This window comes from Pholcus phalangioides, unplaced genomic scaffold (assembly GCF_987345545.1).
Source record: "Pholcus phalangioides strain wild (caught in Gottingen) unplaced genomic scaffold, Ppha-v1.0 ptg000010l_1, whole genome shotgun sequence".
NCBI lineage: Eukaryota > Metazoa > Arthropoda > Arachnida > Araneae > Pholcidae > Pholcus > Pholcus phalangioides.
Window position 1 is genome coordinate 3,208,428 of NW_028301603.1, and position 20,185 is coordinate 3,228,612.

General features: G+C 37.5%; 1 protein-coding gene and 1 non-coding gene across 2 annotated transcripts in view; one reads left to right on the forward strand and one right to left on the reverse strand.

The window, feature by feature from the left end:
* LOC149080754 (ephrin-B2-like) overlaps positions 1 to 20,185 on the reverse strand; it is a 418,983-nt gene that overhangs the window by 245,097 nt on the left and 153,701 nt on the right. The window lies entirely within an intron of this gene.
* TRNAK-CUU (transfer RNA lysine (anticodon CUU)) lies at positions 15,739 to 15,811 on the forward strand. Its single transcript has one exon. It is a non-coding gene; the product is annotated as a tRNA-Lys (tRNA).

Sequence of the window (20,185 nt, forward strand, 5' to 3'; positions counted from 1 at the left end):
AAGGACATAACCATCCGGAAATGATGGAGCACTCTGTGGAAGAATGGTAAGTTCCACATAAAGAAGTCTTATATGCGGTCTAGAGAGCAGCTATACAACATCGATGGGCCGGAAGACGAGCGATGAGAATATATATATATATATGTACTCGTATATTAATGGGTACGATTTCACTGCACAGATGAAGTCTATGAAAATGACAGAGACTGGTATTATTGAATACCCCCAGTAGCAGATAATTACGCCGATGGATGATTGAGTATTATCATCGCCAGCGCTATTTTTTTTTTTGCAATTACTATTTCGAATTCGTCAACATCGATGAAAGATCAAAATTAAAAAAAATTGTTATGATATATTGTGTATGGCAAAAATTTGCATTTATTGCATTTATTTCCACGGGTTAGTGTTCTTGTTTTTCCTTTTCTACGGAGGAATTACTGCGTTGTTTTGGCGAACATCCGTGGACCGTGAAATGAAATTTAAAATTTACTGGGTGGGCGAAAATTCCGATGATATATTTCGGAAATTGTTATGAAACGAAGCGATTGGCGTTTTTTTTTATCGATAATTTTGTCATTGAAAAACAAAAATTTTTCATAATTTTAACTCACAGATAAAACTGTAGCTTATCGTTTGTATAAAGTGACATCGATTTCTCGAAAATTAAGGAAAGGATCAATCATATATTTTGAATAGTTATTCGAAATTTTTTACGTGAAGGTTCGTTAGACATAACGATTAATCGAAATTCAAATCGTTTCAAATATTCAAATGTTATTGGTAGGGAAATGATTTTACACTGGAACGACGAATGTGGCCATTTTGACCGCACAGCTGCTTTGTTATGCGGTTACACCAAACGTCTGTCTCAGGTTATTGAAATTTCATGACCTGTTGAGACAAACTCCTAGAATCGAAGCTATCGAATATAAACTTTCTGTTTCTTAGTTTTGAGACGAAACGAAGTTCCACCAAGAACGACTGTAGCGGTCATCATTTGACAGACAGGTATTGTACTGACAGGGTTATAAAACATCCTGAAATGGGGAATTTTTCTTACGTGAACATAAATAATCGGAAGAATAAGTGTTTTATCATGGAGTGTTTACTTTTTGTTCAGTACCCTTTCCATATCATTTAAAGCAGGGGGTTCGTAATCTACGGGTCGCGACCCAAATGTGGTTCGCAGGGGTCTCACAAATGGGCTGTTGTCCAAATCCAAACGGTCCAACTTCACTAACAACCAGAGACTCTGAGTTATGGGCTCCGACTCAAGCTTGTTTTGCCGAGGCTTGCGAGAAAGGTCGTACGAATCCATTTACAGCCAGGGATTCTTGCCCATGACCCAACCCTTTAATGACCCCCTTTCTCATGACCCAACCCTCATTCGCAGGGGCTTCCAAGATGAGTCGAAAAAACCAACTAACAGACAAGGACTCGAGCTACGGGTGACAACCGAGACTTGATCGGCAGAGGCCTCCGAGGTGGGTAATAAAAATCCACTAACAGCCTGGGGATCTTGAGCTATATGAGTATTATATATTACTACTACTAGTATATATTACTACCTGGAATTCATTAGCAGGGGCTTCCGAGATGAGTAAAAATCCCCTAACAGACAAGGACTCGAGCTATGGATAATCCGGGAGTATCTTATTTATAATTGAACAAAGACTAAATAAGATACTCCCGCACTAGAGCTCAGTGAGCTTCCATTCTCATGGGGGTTCTGTTCAGGGTAGAATCAACATCATGGGTCTCAAGGGTAAAATGCAGGGCTGTTTGAACAGCATCATGGGCTCTCGGGGAATGAGCGATGTTCTAGGCCCTAGAATCTAGCACCCCCCCACCCCCTGCTAGAAGTATCTGCCTTCCAATTCACGTAGTTACACCCGAAAAGGCAAAAAATCTGAGTATCAAGAGCCCCCCCCCCCATCCCGCAGTGGAGGCCCTCCTAGACAGTGGCCTGTTGGACTCATGCGTTAAGACGGCCCTGGAAAACTGATCTTCTGAGGCCTTGTACTAAGCTGGAGGCCTCAAAATACTAACAGCTTACATATTTACATAGTGTACTTACTTTCGAGAATCACTGTGCCAGATATTATCATGCAGGCTTCCTATGGACATGAGGGCCCCTGGCGAATTCAATTCCTTTCTACGGCAATAGCCCCGGCAAATAGTCTAAGGACAATTTATTGCCGAATCCCTTTCGTGGGGGAGGATACGGGGGTTTCATATTACATTTATATTTACAAGGGAGCAAAACAAAAGAAAATATATACATGAAACATACACATCATATACAGGCATAGGCTTGATTCTGGCGGCAAATTTTTTTTTTCTGCTTATACAGTACATGCGATATATTGTTGAAGTAAAATCATATATTCATACTTATACAGGCTCACCATACATGGTCGAGGAAAATGCCGGAAATTGCGATCTTAAATATCAGACATCACTAAATTTTGCAGAAAAACTGCAATTTATTGCTTTGAATGCAATTCGCTAATTACTGCTGAAGTTGCTGAAGGGTGTGGAAATAAAGGACTGCTACAAATCGCAACAAACAGAAATGTATAGTATTTCACAAAAAAAAAAAAAATATTCAAATGATCTATCTGATGATCATACTTCACATTGAGAAACTCTGGGATCTTGAATAAGAATCCCGTGCGTAGAATACGGGACATTGCCGATTGCCATCAAAAAACATAAAGCCAAAAGTAGACACAATCACCAATCGTTATACAAATTCAAACAAGTATCGGTGAAGAAACGGGACAAATGTTTTAAAACAATCAGAACAACGAAAATCACAGGTATGTCCCGTAATACGGGACACAAGTGGTCCGTCGTCGAATTGTTTCTTTTCACTGCCCTTGATTTCAGAAAGGTTGAGAAACAAAATATACAAACTGCTATTGAGCTATTGAGAGGAAGAGGAGTACTATACGAAACACGAAGCCCCGGACCACGATTACATGAATCCCCCATGCGTTAAGATGGCCCTCTTTCTATAATTACAGTGGATCCCGCTTATAACGTTTTTCGGAAAACCATCATGAACAAACGTTGTAAGCGTAATGAGAATGGCTTAGAGTTGAGATCACAAAAATATGTCATATCGCCCCTTGACAACAAAACTTCGTCAGCTCTGTCCCCTATCTCCTAACGCATATTGGGATCAGAGACATACGCGGGGGGGGGGCAGGCATAGGGGGGCTCCTACCAGCCCCCAGACGATCCACAATCTATTTTTTGTTGCAAAGAAATATTTAAAAGCAAATTAAAATTTCGGAAGAAAATACCTTTATATGTGTTATTATAATCAATTTCTGTTAATTTAAATGCTATTTGAAGAGAACTCGAAAAATTTCTCTCCAAGAAATTCATTGCGACCCACACGTTGGGCAAATGTGGCCCTGGAGGTTATATGATGTGGCCCCCGCCACCTCAAACCTAACTTTTTAAAACTGAACTAAGCGGCACATTTAAAAATCGGTTAAGTTACCCGTGGCACATTGACAGATCACTTTAGTGACCCCCTGCACAATTCCAGAACACCTAAGCGGTCCGTGGCACATTTTGAGGTCCCTTAAGTGATATGCGGCACAGTTTTAGGGCACTTGAGTGGCCCACAGTTCAGTTCTACATCGCTCAAGTTAGCCGCGGCAAGTTTCAGAGCACTTTAAGTGACCCGCAGCACATTTCTAGAACACTTAAGTGGCCCGGACACATTTCCAGATTACTTGCAGGATCAGCGGGACATTTAGAGATCACTAAAGTAGCTCTATAGAGCAGTGCTTATCAACCTTTAGAAGCCCACGGACCGGTTGGTTTCGTTTTTGTCAGTGGAAGCCTGGCCATACATGATGACACATCATGAAACGGTGAACAGTTCATGGCGAGGTTAGACTGATGTCAGAGCTCTGCGATTGAGAAACACTGCTATAGAGGACTTATCAGATATGGACTTATAGATTTTTCTCGTGTTTGGCGCACCCAGTAAGCTGTAAATAAGAATATTCCATATTTTTATACTAATATTTTTTATATTTTAAATGTTTAAACCCCATCCTCCCTCCTTGTCATCAACAGTCCGCAAAGCCCGAAAGCCTCTCCGAAACCCATCAATGCTTACGTAATACTGGAATGCCTCCCCCCGTATGCGGGGAAAACGTTATAAATGGGAATGTTATAGGCGGGATAGACATGTTCTGTTGAAATGTGAAAGTATTAACAATTTTAACCACCATATTTAACTTAAAATGTCCATTCCTTCTGAATAGTTTCTCTGCCTCCTCCCACTTTTTAGCCGTATTTTATGGTTTCCCTTCCCCTTAATTTTCACCCGTGGAAATACTCTCTCTCCCTACCCCTTAGAATACCCAACCAGGACAGCGATGGGGGGAGGGTCACGTGGGCCCCCAGGTTGAGGAATCACTGAAGTAGACTACGAAAACAGAAATCCAAGGGGAAAAAAACAGGAAAGAGAATAAAAAATAATAATAATAATAACTAGAAAATATAGAAAAAGCGAAGTCTCACCTGAACGGTCACATTGCAAAATAAGAAGGTCCGTATGTGTCCCTCCCTTTTCTTAAACGTCGTTTTTCATGTGTCAGTCACGAAAATAATAATAAAATGTTCAAGAGTACATAACCGTGACGATTTTTAAGAAATAGCCCCATTGTGGGAAATCCTCGCGGGGTTAGGAGGAGAGGAACTCGAGACCCATAAGTGGGTATTCACCGCGGAACAGTTCGCACGGCACTGACAAACACATGTAGTGTGGAAAAATACCACAAAACATTCTTCTTTTTGATGTACTGTACTTTCAGTTGCCCTGTTATAAGGTGGTTTTTTTTTTGAGTTGTTGAAATAAGGAGGAAAAATCGAATAAAGGTTCTGATATGGACTGAAGAAAAGCTCTTCCTTCTAAGAAGTAAAAAAAGAAGCTTATTTTTTTGGCAACAGCAATGGACGGTGGAAACGAGATTATCGGACTGTGACTAAATGAACTTGCTCGAAACCAACTCGAGACTGACAGTACAATGGTGAGTACAGACGGGAAAATAAAGAATTCACCCGAGAATAAGTGAAGTTTCCTACCGAAATCTAAAAGAAAGTGCAAGTAACAGTAGAATCTCGATTATCCGCCCCGTCCAGTAGTCCGGCGTGTTTTTTTTTTTTCCTTCAAGCATAGAAGAGGGGAAAATATGTCTCAAACTCTGCATGTCTGTGCACAGAAGTTTACACGGTGCAAGCCGGTTAATGTGATCGCATTGAGAGTCGGGGGGGGGGGGGTTAGGATAACAATACTGATTGATAACTACATCCGAAAGCAAATACTATGACCATACCTCAAGTTTAACTGAACGGGACGCATGGAAACAGGACAACTCAGATTTTTCTTTTGCACGCAACCAGAGGCGCAGACGTGAAGAAAACATTGGGAGAGCTGAAAGTTGTTGGTTGTCCCGTGTAAACGGGGCTTGAGCGTGTACGCAGATGAGGGAGGGTGCATTATATTGGGGTTTTTTTTTTCAGAGTTATTGGAGGGGCTCAGCCCCCCCCCCTCGGGCTCAAATGGCCTCAGCCCCTACGTTTCAGCGCCTATGCACACACAACTGGTTGCAGAAAATTTTTAATCTACTGTTTTGTTTTTCCCATAGTAATCTAAAACAGGATATTTTTACTTTAAGCTAAAGTCCTGCGTTTGTTATTATTTAGCCATTATGATGAGTTTAAATGGGATTGTCTGATGTGTTTTATGATGTACGCTAATTTTTTTTAATGTAATATACAATACGTTCCATAGATCCTGTGAGAAAGTCTTCCTCCGAGCATAGGCGCTGGGACCTAGGGGCTGTGGCCATTTGAGCCCCCTCCAGTAAATTTTATAAGAGGGCTGAGCCCCTCCCCCCAATAATTTCTGAAAAAAAACCAATCCATTGCATCATCCCTCTCCTGCGTACGCAGTTGAGTCCCGTATATACGGGACGACCAGCAATTTTCAGCCGCCGCCCCCACCCCCACGCTTTCTTCGTGTCGGCGTCTCGGTGTTAATAATAATTGATAAAACAAACTAAAATCCCGATAACTATAAGCGAATTCTCCATAAGTTATGTTATTTTGTACGTTCCGTAGTTTGTAGAAATCATAATAATATCCAAATGATAACATTATCCCCATGATTCCAATGAGCGGCATCGATTCCAATGAGCGGCTGTGTTATCCAAATGGGCTTTTTCAACTAACTTCCAGTAATCCGGCACACCTTGCTCTGATATGTGCCGGATTAGCGAGTTCACTGTGCTACTGTACATTCGCGGCTGTATGAAAGGTTTCGGTATTTAATTCTTGGGGGTCGTGATGCGCCATCTACCGGATATTTATGGAACTGGATTCTATGAAGATCATTCTAAGTCCCTGAATATTGAAATTCCTTACTCTTTTGTTGTTGGTTTTTCCTTCATGACATTTTTTCTATTAACTACAATGGTTTTCTGGCGGTTTGGAAAACGGAGCCAGGGACCCAGGGCTTGGTATCAAACAGGAGCCTCAAAATTATTGACGAATTTGATTTCGTAAATCAGTCGTAATTAATTATTTCTGAATGTCCATTATTTCTGAAATTATTTCTTTCATAAATACTGTAATTTCATTAATTCTGATATGATATTAACTCTCTCATTCTTTCTGAATATCAATCAATTCTGCAATTATATTCCTTTCATCAATTCTTGCTTTTCATCAACTGCGAATTTTCACTAGTTCTGCATTTTCGTGGATTCTGAAATTATTTCTTCATTCAGAAATTATTTCATTATTCTGTTTATTATTTCTGAGCTTTTATTATACATGTAATTCTATAATTACATTCCTTTCTTTAATTCTAAAAAAAATTTTCAACAATTTTAAAAGTATTTCTTTTATGAATTATTAAAGAAATTCAATTTTAAATTTAATTCAAAAATTATTTCTTTAGTTAATGAACATTTAATCTTTCATTAATTCATTAGAAATGATTTCTTTCATTAATTCATTAGAAATGATTTCTTTCATTAATTCATTAGAAATGATTTCTTTCATTAATTCATTAGAAATGATTTCTTTCATTAAATCGGTAATTATTTCAATATTTTGAATTTTCCATTAACGTTTCTTAATTCTCAAGTTTGAAACTGTTTACCGAATTTGTCAATACTGAAATTATTTCTACCATTAATTCTCTAAAATTACTTCTTTCTAAAATTATTTCTTTCATCTACTGTAATTATTTTATTGAAATTATTTATTTATTGGTACCCGAATATCTCATTTCAGAATATAATAATAATAATATAATAATTTCATAAATTCGGAATTTTTTCATCGATGCTAAAATTATCTATCTCATTAATTCTGAAATTTTTTCTTCCATTATTTCTGAAATTTTTCTTTCATTATTTCTGAATTTTCACCAATTCTGAAATTATTCCTTTCATTAATTCCAGCTTTCCATTATCTGTGAATTTTAATTAGTTCTGAATTTTAATGAATTCTGAATTGTTTTTCCTTCTGAAATAATTTCGTTTATTAATTCTGAACTTCTATCAGTTCCATAATTATTTTTTTCACTCTGAATTCTCATTAAATTCTGAAACTATTTCTTTCTCTGATTCCGAAATTATTTCTTTCATTATCTTTGAATTGCCATTAGCTTTCGTTCAGTCTGATGATATTTTGTGTTAAGATAAGCTCCAAAATTATTAAGACTCCTCTGTGTCAACCATTATTTTTGCACCGGGCTACCGTGTCTAGTAAGGGCGGCCCTGCTATGGGCCCAGCTCTTGGGCATTGGTTTCCAACTGGGGTTTCCGCAAGAGCTTTTTCATGTGTTCCGCGGCATCAAAGCTTTAAAATTTTCCATTGTTGTTACTATGTAAATATCTATATTGCAGAAATATTCATGTATACAGGGTGTTCCGTAAGTGCTAATGCTGCCTTTATCTCATCGGCCATTTGTCGTAGAGGTATAGTTTCAATTTAAAAAATTTTCAAAATGTGTTCAAAAATGAGTCTGTACCAGTTTCTGGAGTGAAAATATAGTGAGTGGGTCATAAAATAAAATAAAATCTACATTTTTTACCATGTATAGGACATGGCTCCGACATCCTGCAGCAGGGCTTCTCGGGCTAGGATCTTTGGCGGACTCAAAACCAGATGTTTTTTTGCAGATTTTATGCAGGGTGTCCTGTAAGTCCTAATTCGGCCTTTATCTCATCAACTGTTTGTCGTAGAGATATGGTTCCAGTTTAAAAAATGCTCAAAATGTTTTCAAAAATCGCCCTGTTTCAGTTTTGAAGGTGAAAATTCAGTGTGTCACAAAATAAAAAAATTTGAGTGTTTAACAAAAGAGATCCTATGTTTTTAACTGCCATATTCGCATTTATTGTGAATTATTGCAAATTAATATTATCGATATATAATATTATACAGGGTGTCCTGTAAATGCTAATGAGGCCTTTATCTCATCCACCGTATTTGTGTCGTAGAGGTATAGTTTTAATTTAAAAAAAATCTTCAAAATGTGTTCAAAAATTACTCTGTACCAGTTTTGAGAGCGAAAATACGGTGTTTTAACAGAAATAAAAAAATCTAAATTTTTATACGGTTCCCATGTCCTCTAACATCCAATACAGTAAAACCTCGATAAGTCGTCACCTCATGTTATTGAAAAATTATGGCGACTTACGCGAAGTGCCGTCAGTTTCAATGCGCCGCAATATTGCGAAAATCGTATAAATTTAAACTAATACAACATTTATTAAAATAAGAATAAAAATTACAATATTAATAAAATTTATAGATAGCAAAAGAAAAAAATAATAGCAATTTTTTACCTTTTTTGATCTCTTATTACTTAACTTATTGTGGTAAAATGTACTGGTACACTTTGATTCATACTAGTAATTTTTAATATAGACTGAAATCAGAGCAATTGTTAGATTAGTTAGCTTTTCTTCACAACAGAACTATTGCACATTAATTTTACGTATACATGGAATTTAAAATTTTAGTGTTTTAATTCTTCATCAGTAGTTCATGATACAACTACAAGGTAATCTCGAACACAGGATCCACTTTTGACTAGAGCGTGGGGGGGGGGGGGACTGGAAAGGAAGAATAAACATTAGAAGACCTCTTGGAAATTATGTCTGATTTTTCAACAGAGATATTTTGTTTAAATTGGAAGCTGTAAATTAGTGGGGGTCCATGAAGAAATCAGGTCTAACTAGTACAGTCCCTAACGTTTCAAAACCTTTAGTCGACGAATGTACTTCCCCAGCGTAACTTTCGTTACTTAAACTGTACCGTTTTGGTACACAGGTTTTTATGGTGACTTTTAAGCATATGATAATGCTGTTAACACACACACAAGCTCTTCTCTCTCTCTCTCTCTTCTGAAGGAAGTCATAAAAATGATCTGTTCCTCTCTCTCAAAATTTTTCATAGTTAACTGAAATTAGCGTCGAGTAAACGAGGGTTTAATAACATTGTTGTCTATGAAAGCTGGAAGGGCCTATAGATTAACGACGACTTAACGAGATTTTACTGTATATTGTTGCCCTATCTTTTCTGAGTCCAACAAAAGCGATCCCATGTTTTTAACTGCAATATTCGCAGTGGTATTCGAATTTAAAAATGGAAGGACAACATAAATGAGCGTTGTCCGTTAGTTTCTGTTGTAATTTTTCCCCATTTTTTCTCCGATGTTTGAATTAAAATATCTTAGTGAATATTAAAGTTAAAAGCATGGAAATTTTTTTGTTGCGCTCAGAAAACGCTGGACTAAACTTTCCAATTGGAAGTTAGAGGACAAGGGAACGTATAAAAATTCAGACTCTTTTATTTTGTGGCACACACTGTATTTTCACTATATAGGTAGAACAGTATCATAACCAGGCAAGGGTTCCATGGACCCACAGTCTCGCAATCATCAAAGGTTCCGAGTCAACGTTGTAAACTTCTGCTCTAGGATGTGGGGGCTATTCATGACATTCACAAGATTTTAGATAAGCCATTCCATCAAAGATAGTCGCACTATTGAACTGTCATATTATCCAGTCACCGAGTTTTTTTACCGACGTGCGTCAACAATCATGTCAACATGAAATGATTCATGATCATACTCCATTCATGTATTGAGGTATTTCGATTACAATAAAAGGCAATAAAGTCTTTTGACACCAATGGTAAAACAGGGGGAAAAAAATCACACCGAAAATACTACCGGTCATCTTATAATACAAAAACATGTTCAATGGACTCTATGATGCCTCCACATGTTTTCCCACGGGATTTATGACGAAATTCAAGTCTGTAAATGCCAGACATTTGGCTGTTGATAACATAGAATCAAAATGCAAAACAGAACTAGAGAAAAGAAATCTTGAAACATGTAATCATTTTGAATCGAAACGACAGGCCGAGCCGACAAAACAAGACAGGTCACAACAACTGGTCTTTGGGGGCTTCTTTTCTTTGGTGTTTGACGGACAGCCTAAAACACGGGGAGAGGGGGGGGGGGAGAGACTGTCATTGGCACACACATTGAGAAGCGCGTCATTTCTACGAACGGGTCATTTTCTGCGTGTCAGTTATTAGTTGTCAGGATGTCACTTTTAGATGCCGTCATGTATGAGGGGGCCCCCGCCGATTAAAATAACTCTGCAGGAAGCGAATATAGAGAGAATAATAAAGAAACATGTAAAAAAAAAACCACAACATGGCGAGAAATGAGCTTCCGGTCAATGTACTTTGTATCTGACAGATGAACAGATGCAAAATTATAAGTTACGGCATAACAAGAGCTATGGAAGAAAGGATGGTTGATCATCATCATCACCATGGGTTGGAAATTTGACGTCTCCATGTTCCACCATGTTGACGACTGAAAACGTCTGACGAGACGGAAGGATTAAGTGTGGGGTTTTACATGGGGCATGAAATTTAAGACCATATAAAGGCGTTCATAAAACTGTTGAAAAAGTGGGAAAAAATATTGTGATGTTGAGAGCATTGATAACCCTACGAAAGTACAGACTTGAAATATCCAAGATGCATTCAAAATTTTGTCTAGGAGCACCGCGGTGCCCATAAAAGAGGGCTTAATATTTAGTAATCACTATTGATTAAAACTCCGTGCAAGTTGTATTGTATCATACACGCTCAACCCATAGCCCGCGGACCAAATGTGGCTCTCGGAGTCATCTGATGTGGCCCGCGACAAATTACCAAACCACTCAAGTGCCTTGCTTAATGTTTGAACTGAATTTCATAGTCACGAGGTATTGATAGACTCCATTTGAAGTTCCGCTGAAGGATTGGCATTGCACTAGCCTTGAGGGAGAGCTTTTGCATCAGGTTTTATGTAAGAATCACGTCATGGGTGCTCGTATTCTAATGCTAAGCAAGAGCTCCTCCCCATAATAAAAAATATTGAAAACCATATTGCTCATATAATCCTGTCATTTTTTAAAAGTTTTCCATGACATTCTAGTCTCTACACAGAAGCAAAGGCTTACTAACAGGTGACTAAGCCTGGACTTCTTTCTCTCTTGGTGAGGTAAGGTGCTCACACTGAAGCATCTAGAATGTTAAATGTTTGTCGTAACCAAGAGGCGACACACCAATACAGTTGCATTTAAGAATTAGCATTGCACTAACCTCGGCAGAAAACTTTTAATTAAGGGAGTATTTCAGAGTCGCCCCATGGGTGCTCTTATTGTGATGCACGGGTGATGCTAGTGAATCGACAATTATCGAACACCCTGATGATCACTAAAGAGCATGTGAAATTCTCAATTTTCGTATGTCTTAATCAAGATTAATGGAAACCTAATGCATTCATAGAACTGGCAAACTTTGAATCAGATTCGACTCACTTCATGGATGCTTTTGATCAGGCCCGTCGCCAGAAATTTCGTTCAGGGTGGGGACCAAAGTCATAGAACAATAGATTTGGCCAACTTTTTCCCCTTTTTTTGGTCATTTTCACGCATTTCGCGGGGGGGGGGGGACCCAGACCCACAAGTCCCCCCCTCCCTTCGCAACGGCCTTGCTTTTGATGCTTAGCATCAACTGTGCTCATGAATCGAAGGGGATTGGAGAATCGTAATTTTACACTTTTACCCAATTTGTGACTGACGTTGTTGCATTTGTGCAACGCTTTGTTAATTTTTTTTCCCATTTAATTTTTATTCAAATTCTTGTATGAAATTAATATTTTTTTTAATTAAAAGGTTCAATGAGTGCCATGATATTTTTTTAAAATTTTTTCACAAAGAAATTTAATTTTTTACGGTTATTTTAAGCTTTTATCCTGATTTTCGAACTGAAATTTTTTTCCCCCAAGACCATTAGCATAAATTTTATAAAATTGGAAAAAAAAATTTTTTGTCACATGGTACATGAAGTTTCCCAATATCATAATCACTAATTATTTTAATGAAATTAAGTTAATTAATTTATATTAATTAAAAAGTTTAATAATTGTGAATTTAAATTAATTATAAAGAAAAAAATGCTAAATGAATATCCACTTTTTTAAACTTCTCAAATATGTTATGCAAGTAACTAGTCATATATATAAAATTTTGCAGTTCGGTCATGAATTTGAGGAGTGGCCAGAAATGTGTTAACGGTTAATAAAATTTTCCTGATCCGCATTATAACTTCCACATTGGAAATTAAAGTATGTTAAGAACCCGAGGTATTGAAATAAAGCAGATCAAGCTTGACGAGACATCTCGGGATTGCCGCTGTAAGGGTTAAATACAGTTGGAATCAAATCTATCCCCGTATTATGGCATTTGGGATTCTTATAGAGGAGCCAGACTGATGAGACGTTATCTCTGTTATTTCCGTTTTCTCATATTTTCCTCAATCGATGGCCCGTGGACCAGATATGGTCCGTGACAATGACATAGGTGGTCCACCGGCGGACGTGATAAAAATATTCACCCGTGTTAATTGATATTAGTAGTGTCTATACATGGGTTCAAATAAAATTATATATTCATACTTATGTTTACCATACATCATCGAGTAGAATGCAGGAAATTGCGATCCTAAATACGGGATGCCAAATTTTGCCAAAAGAATTGCAATTCAATGCTTTATATGGAATGAAATTTGCTGAAGGGTTTGAAATTAAGGGCTGCTACACACACACACACACACACAATGCATTTCACGAAAAAAAATATTCAAATAATCTGATGCCCATATTTCATTGCGAAAAAATAGAATTCGGTAAACTGTCATCTTTAATAGTAATCCGTAAAATACGGGGCACCGCCAATTGTCCTCAAAAGCCTTGTTGAAAGTAGCAACAAATCACCAATCATAACTGAAATTCCAAAAAATGAAGGGAAAAACGTTAAACCTGACAAATATGTGAGATGAATATTAATAATTCTTTTCCATAATTATCACAATATAATTTATACAGTATTATGAAAACGCTGAGTGCATGTGTGTGTGTGTGTATTACGACTAGTAATTATTACAAATTCAAATAAGTATCGGTGAAAAAACGAAACAAATGTTTTAAAAAAAAAAATCGGAACAACGGAGATCACAGGTATGTCCCGTAATACGGGACACAATCGGTCCGTCATATTCTAGGTCCGCAAAATGATCGATCCATATTTCAGACATTTTACTGGTTCTTATTTTCAGAAAGGTTGAGAAACACTGCTTCATCTCATTCAAAAACTGTATGTTATTCAGATTTCTTTGTTCAGATGAACCCCCCCCCCCCCCCCCCTAAAAGCAAACTGCAACCACTTGGACATCAAGTGGGAGAAAAGTAGGGAGTTTCTCCTCCATATAGTCTACCACAATAGGACTCGATCCAAACTGGTATTCAGTACTGTGGGAGAAAACCTTTGCTGGTTCAAGAATAAGTCAAATATTTGGCAAAAGCCATGTCTATCTCTGTGGATGTTGTTCGCGTGCAAGTCGTTTTGAGTTTCATTCTGGCGTATATACGTATGCTTTAAGTAAATATCCGCCGTGGAGAACTGGAAGAAAAAAAAACCCAGGCATGTTGACTCTCTTCTCTTTCATCCATGTCTGTGCGGTTAGTCATCAAACCACAGGGAATAATAGCGTTTCATGTGAAAATTTTTCCAACAGGAATCAAACCTTTGAGGCAGACTACAGAATGAACCGAGCACGTGCAGGATCTACCGCTATTGCAATTTAAGCACAGTGGTCATAAGACCGTGGACGTGAAGGGAAAACCTACCGGTGTATCAGCCAGCCGAAGCCACCCCAGGGCGCACCTCACCAATTCTCTCGCCACCGTGCCTCCATCACGTTCCCGACCCAACAATAGCCCAGCATCGCCGCCCGGCACAATCAGGACGTTCGCGCCCCCAAACCCCAACTAAACATCCTCGGCCAAGTCCCACAACAGCCGCCACCCGAAAACCCCACACCACGCCCTTCCGAAGCTCCGTTATAATTGCTATACACACACAAAACATTTACAGACATTTGGATGCTCCACGACACGGGCCCTTACGGCGCATCCGTTTGTAGTAATGTCAATTCTCAACAGTTCCTCAGTCATTCACTGCATTGCGCGTAGGGCCCCGTATTCTTCACGTACAGGGCCCCTGCGGCCAGTCTACACTGGTCTCTTTCTCCTTCACGTGCAGGGCCCCATTGACCTGGTATCAAACTAAGTTCCTAACCATTGAGGCAAAATAATGTTCCTTCAGAGCAGGAGTCTTCATCCTCATTCAATTTATGAGCACTGCCAATACCCGTCATCAAAAGAAGAGCATCCACGAGGAAACTCTAGCTTTAGATCAGCATATTGAAATTCTGTCAAAAAAGTAGCAAGTGTCCATGTTGACTAACCTTTTGACTAACCCAAAAAACTTGGGTTTTGTGCATTTCAAACCTAAGAACAAATTTTTTGCATTGAAAAAAAAAGGCTCAAAAAGTGACCTCTTGAACCAAGGACCTGCTCGGGCATGCTATAGCCATTCACTATCTTACATTTTGAACAAATTTTGGTAAAATTTTAGACTAAAATGGCGATAAAATTTGTACCTACAGATTAAAATTAACCTCGAACTTGGATCATTCGAAGATCATTCGTTAGAATTTCATGAATTTTTAAAGTTTCAAAAAAAAAAAAAGATGAATTTTAAAAATCTGAATTCAACATTTAGGAAAAAAATTTACTTCCCATTGGTCAATTACTAAATCGGAGTTTCCACATTTCACGAACACACGTCGGATAAACATTTCTGAAGATTTTCAAAAATCTTATGTGATTAGTTCTTTTTTTTTTAATCTTACGGATAAGCTGAAAAACTGAAATTTGAGAAAATCGCGTTCAAAAAGTGTCATTTCTTTTCATTTCGATTTTAGAAGCAAAAATTGACGGATTGATATGAAATTTTTCACTATTTGGTTTGCGTCAAAATGGAGCATTTTTCCGTGATTTCTGAAATATTGACTTTAGGAGGTTGTGACTTCTCTTAAGCATGTGGGGGGGAATAGGTGGTAATTTAAACGTGGTGTGAAACAATGGTGACAAATCTTTAGGAGAGTGCGGGCCATGTAAAAAACGTGTCACGGGCCACTTGATTAACTGATTTGGAAGAGTGTCACTGATTATATAAGTAGTTTATAAGTGTGCCACGGGCCACTTGAGTAAGTGCCCGGCTAGCTCAGTCGGTAGAGCATGAGACTCTTAATCTCAGGGTCGTGGGTTCGAGCCCCACGTTGGGCGCAATTATTTTCTCGCATTAGCCCCCACCCCCCCCCCCCTCCGAAAGGGATTCGGCAGTAAATTGTCCCTAGACGATTTGCCGGGCTATTGTCGGGAATTGAATTGGCCACTTGAGTAATCTGTAAATGTGTCACGAGCCAGCCAACGAGGGAAGACGTGGTCCAGGACCTGGCATGGCCACGGCGGATGACTCACCCGAGCCAGCAAGCCTAGGAGGGAAGACGCGTGGTCCAGAACCTGGCCTGGCCACGGCGGATGACTCACCCGAGCCAACGAGGGAAGACGTGGTTCAGGACCTGGCACCTGGTCACAGAAAACAACGAAGGGCTCAATAGAGCTACAAAGATATTCTAAGAGCTCAGCGATACAAATTTTGTATGATAGAAATTTTTAAATCTGTTATATACTGTATTTTTTTGTTTATATTCATGTACTGTATTTTATATACATAGTAAAGCACCCGACACCGCCCAGTCTCCTCATCCGGGACAATGGCTAGAATTGACAATGGCCGATAGAGCCTGAGCGGTGCACCGTATGAAATGAAATGAAAAAAATGTGTCAAGAGCCACTTGAATGATCTGGGAAAAGGTTCCGCAAGCCCCTTGAGTGATATGGAATTGCACCGTGGGTCACTTAAGTAATCTGAAACTTCGCCACTGGTCTTTCAAGTGATTTGTAAATATGCCGCGGGACACTCAAGTTATCTGAAAATGTGCTGTGGGCCGTTAAATGATCTGGAAATGTGTCGCTTAGTTAATTTTCACAAAATTATGTCTGAGGACGCTGGGCACATCAGATGTCTCCAAGGGCCACATTTGGCTCGCTGGACATGGGTTGAACATCATGTATGGTGTAAAAATATAGTAAATTGATGGTCAGGTAAATGGTAAATTAAGCAAGGGATTATAAAGATGGGGTAAATTAAACATGGTAAACTAAAAATTATAATGAATTGAACAAAGAATAAGAAAAACGGGACATTATTGAACATAGGAGAAAAAAATAAAAAGTTAATTAAACAATGTAAAAAAGATGGTAAAATTAGCATAGTAAAACCAGATGAGTTAATCATGATGGAAAATTAAATGGTAAATTAAGCATGGTGCATGGTGGTCAGCGACGTATTTACAGGGGGGGCTTAGTGGGCTATAAGTGATAAGTGGCCCAGGGTGATAAGTTCGGGGAGTTGACAAATTTGAGGATTGAGTTGCCAAGAAAATTATTATAATGGGAGAAAGGCCAAAACAATTTTTGAGAGATTGAAAGAATGACCTATAGAGTGCTTGCAAGCATGTGAACGACCGAAAGAGTGACCTAGAGAGTCTGCAAGCATGTGAACGACCGAAAGAGTGACCTGGAGTGTGTGAACATCTGAATGGTGAAAAGGTTGACTTAAGCAAGGGGGACTAGGATAGTGAGCGACTAAAAGTGTGACATAGAACTTGTGCAAACATTTGATTGATCAAAAGAGTGACCTAGAGAGTGTGTTAGTATGAAAGTCACCTAGAGAGCAAGGAACCAGGTGAGTAGCCTCAGTGAGTACTCAGTAAACGACCCTAAAAATCAGTGTGTTCAAGCATGTGAACGACCAAACGAATAACCTAGAGCAGCGGTTCTCAACCGGCGCTCCGCGGAGCCCTAAGGGTACGTGTGAGCTCCAAGGGGCACCATTGCCGCTCGGGGGAACAAAAATTAGTAAATTTGAAAAAAAAATTATTATTATTGAATAATAGAAACAAGTCAGTACCTTGGATGAATAAATAAAAAATAGGCATACGGGACTCCACCATAGAAATTATATACCGGAAAGGGTTCTGTGGGTCAGGAAAAAGTTGAGAACCGCTGACCTAGAGAGTGTGTGAGCATTTGAATGATCAAAAAAGAGTGACCTAGCGCGTATGCAAGCATATGAAGTGACTAGGAGAGTACGCAAGTGTGAAAGTGACCAAAAGCGTGACCACGGACGTATTTACATGGGTGGGGCTAAGCAGGTTACAATTCCAGGAATGAATGAGTGGGTCAAAAAACGGCGGAAAAATTCTTGTTGAAAGGTGGTAAATCAAACATGGTAAAAAATTTTTAAATTAAACATAGTTATAGCGGCAAGGCCGGCATTACACTATAAAAGTTTGGTAAAAGTCCTTTTATAAAACTTGAAACATCCAGCCAATAAGGTCACCGGTTGCATTTTCTAGAATTTAACCAATAACCTTATTGGTTAGATTTTTCAAGTTTTATAAAAGGAATTTTATCAAACTTTTACAGTGTAATACCGGCCTAACATTAATTAATCTCTTACCTTCAATGACATTATTCCGAAGCCTCTTATGTCGTATACAAGTCTTTAAATAAGGAATTTCTCCACAAATATGGAAATTTGCCAATAACGACGTCAAAGGAATACATTTTCAAAAACGATAATAATCCTTTCGTTTTTGTTGTTTTTTTCTTCTAAGAATCATTATGTTCGACTCAAAGTTCAAAGACAAAAATCGGATCCCATCAAGGAAAAGAGAAAAATATGTAATGATGATAATAATGAGAGACCAAAGAGGGCAAAAATTCGTCTCATGTAACGAGCTAAACAATAATATAACAACAATATCAAAGTAGGAACAAAAGATACACATAAATTGAAAAAAACAGGAATAATAATTAGGAAATCGGCCGCAAAATAATGATGTTCGGCAGTTCATTATTTTTACTGATTTTTCCCTTCTCTTTTTGGTCTTTCATTATTTCCTCTCCGTTTCCTCTCATTTTTTCCCCCCCTTTTCGGTTCCAGTTTTGGGAAAATATGTTTTCCTCGTTTTAGTTCTAAAAATAAAGATTCCGAGAATAAATTTCCCTGAAATAACAATTTCCTTTTTTTTTTGTAATTCCCTGATATATACATATATATATATTTTTTTCCCTAGAACTCATTTTAATTGAGGGTAAAATCAGGTTTCAAAAGATGGTAGCGAATTTCGCTGTCCTATTAACTTTTAACAAAAGATTTCAATTTTCGTATTTTTCCCTCCAACCCTCGACAACCTTTTTCCCGTTTTCGGGATAACGCATATGTACGTCAGTATACACACGCGAACGCATATAAACGTTTTTTTCCCTCCTCCTTCCCCTAGTAATGGTCGGTAGGTCTCTCGGAAGGTTATCAAATGACAATTATAAAGTTTGATTTCTGGAATTTTTTCTTCGGCTTGGGAAAATAAACGATAGGGAAAAAATTTAAAATTTCGTAATTAATTCTTGAATTCTTTTTTGTATACGGATGGGATTTTATTCCGAGGTTTATATGGAGCCCATCAAAATTGTGATTTGGTGTGTTTGAGGAACAATTTGAAACTGAATGTTGTGTTTCCCAAAGTGGGAAATCCCCCTCCGCGGGAGCGACGGAATGGTCCAGGAGCTATGAGTATATGAAATATGGGATCCATTGCGTTGGGCTTGGTACAAGAGGGGGCGATTAGAAAAAATTTTGAAGAAGGAGGTCAATGGAACAAAATGTTCGAGAGAAACTATGAGTTTAAATTAAGATTATAAATTATACAGCCCCTGTCAAAATTGGTAGGAATCGGTAAAAATTCACAATTAATGACAAAAATGATTTCCGAATTTAAGAAAATTCAGGAATAATCGAAGAAATAATTTCAGGATTTAAGGAACTAAAGAATAAATAAAAGAAGTAATTTTAGAATTTTTGAGAATTCCGAATAAATGAGAGAAATAATTTCAGAATTTATGAGAATTTAAAATAAAAATAAGAAATAATTTCCGGATTTATGAAAATTCACAATGAAAATGAAAAAAATTATTTCAGAATTTATGAGAATTCCGAATAAATAAGAGAAATATAATTTCAGAATTTATGAGAATTTAAAATGAAAATAAAAAAAAATATTTTAGAATTTATGAGAATTCAGAATAAATAAGAGAAATATAATTTCAGAATTTATGAGAGTTCAGAATAAATAAGAGAAACATAATTTCAGAATTTATGAGAATTCAGAATAAATAAGAGAAACATAATTTCAGAATTTATGAGAATTCAGAATAAATAAGAGAAATATAATTTCAGAATTTATGAGAATTCAGAATAAATAAGAGAAATATAATTTCAGAATTTATGAGAATTCAGAATAAATAAGAGAAATATAATTTCAGAATTTATGAGAATTCAGAATAAATAAGAGAAATATAATTTCAGAATTTATGAGAATTCAGAATAAATAAGAGAAATATAATTTCAGAATTTATGAGAATTTAAAATGAAAATAAAAAAAAATATTTTAGAATTTATGAGAATTCAGAATAAATAAGAGAAATATAATTTCAGAATTTATGAGAGTTCAGAATAAATAAGAGAAATAT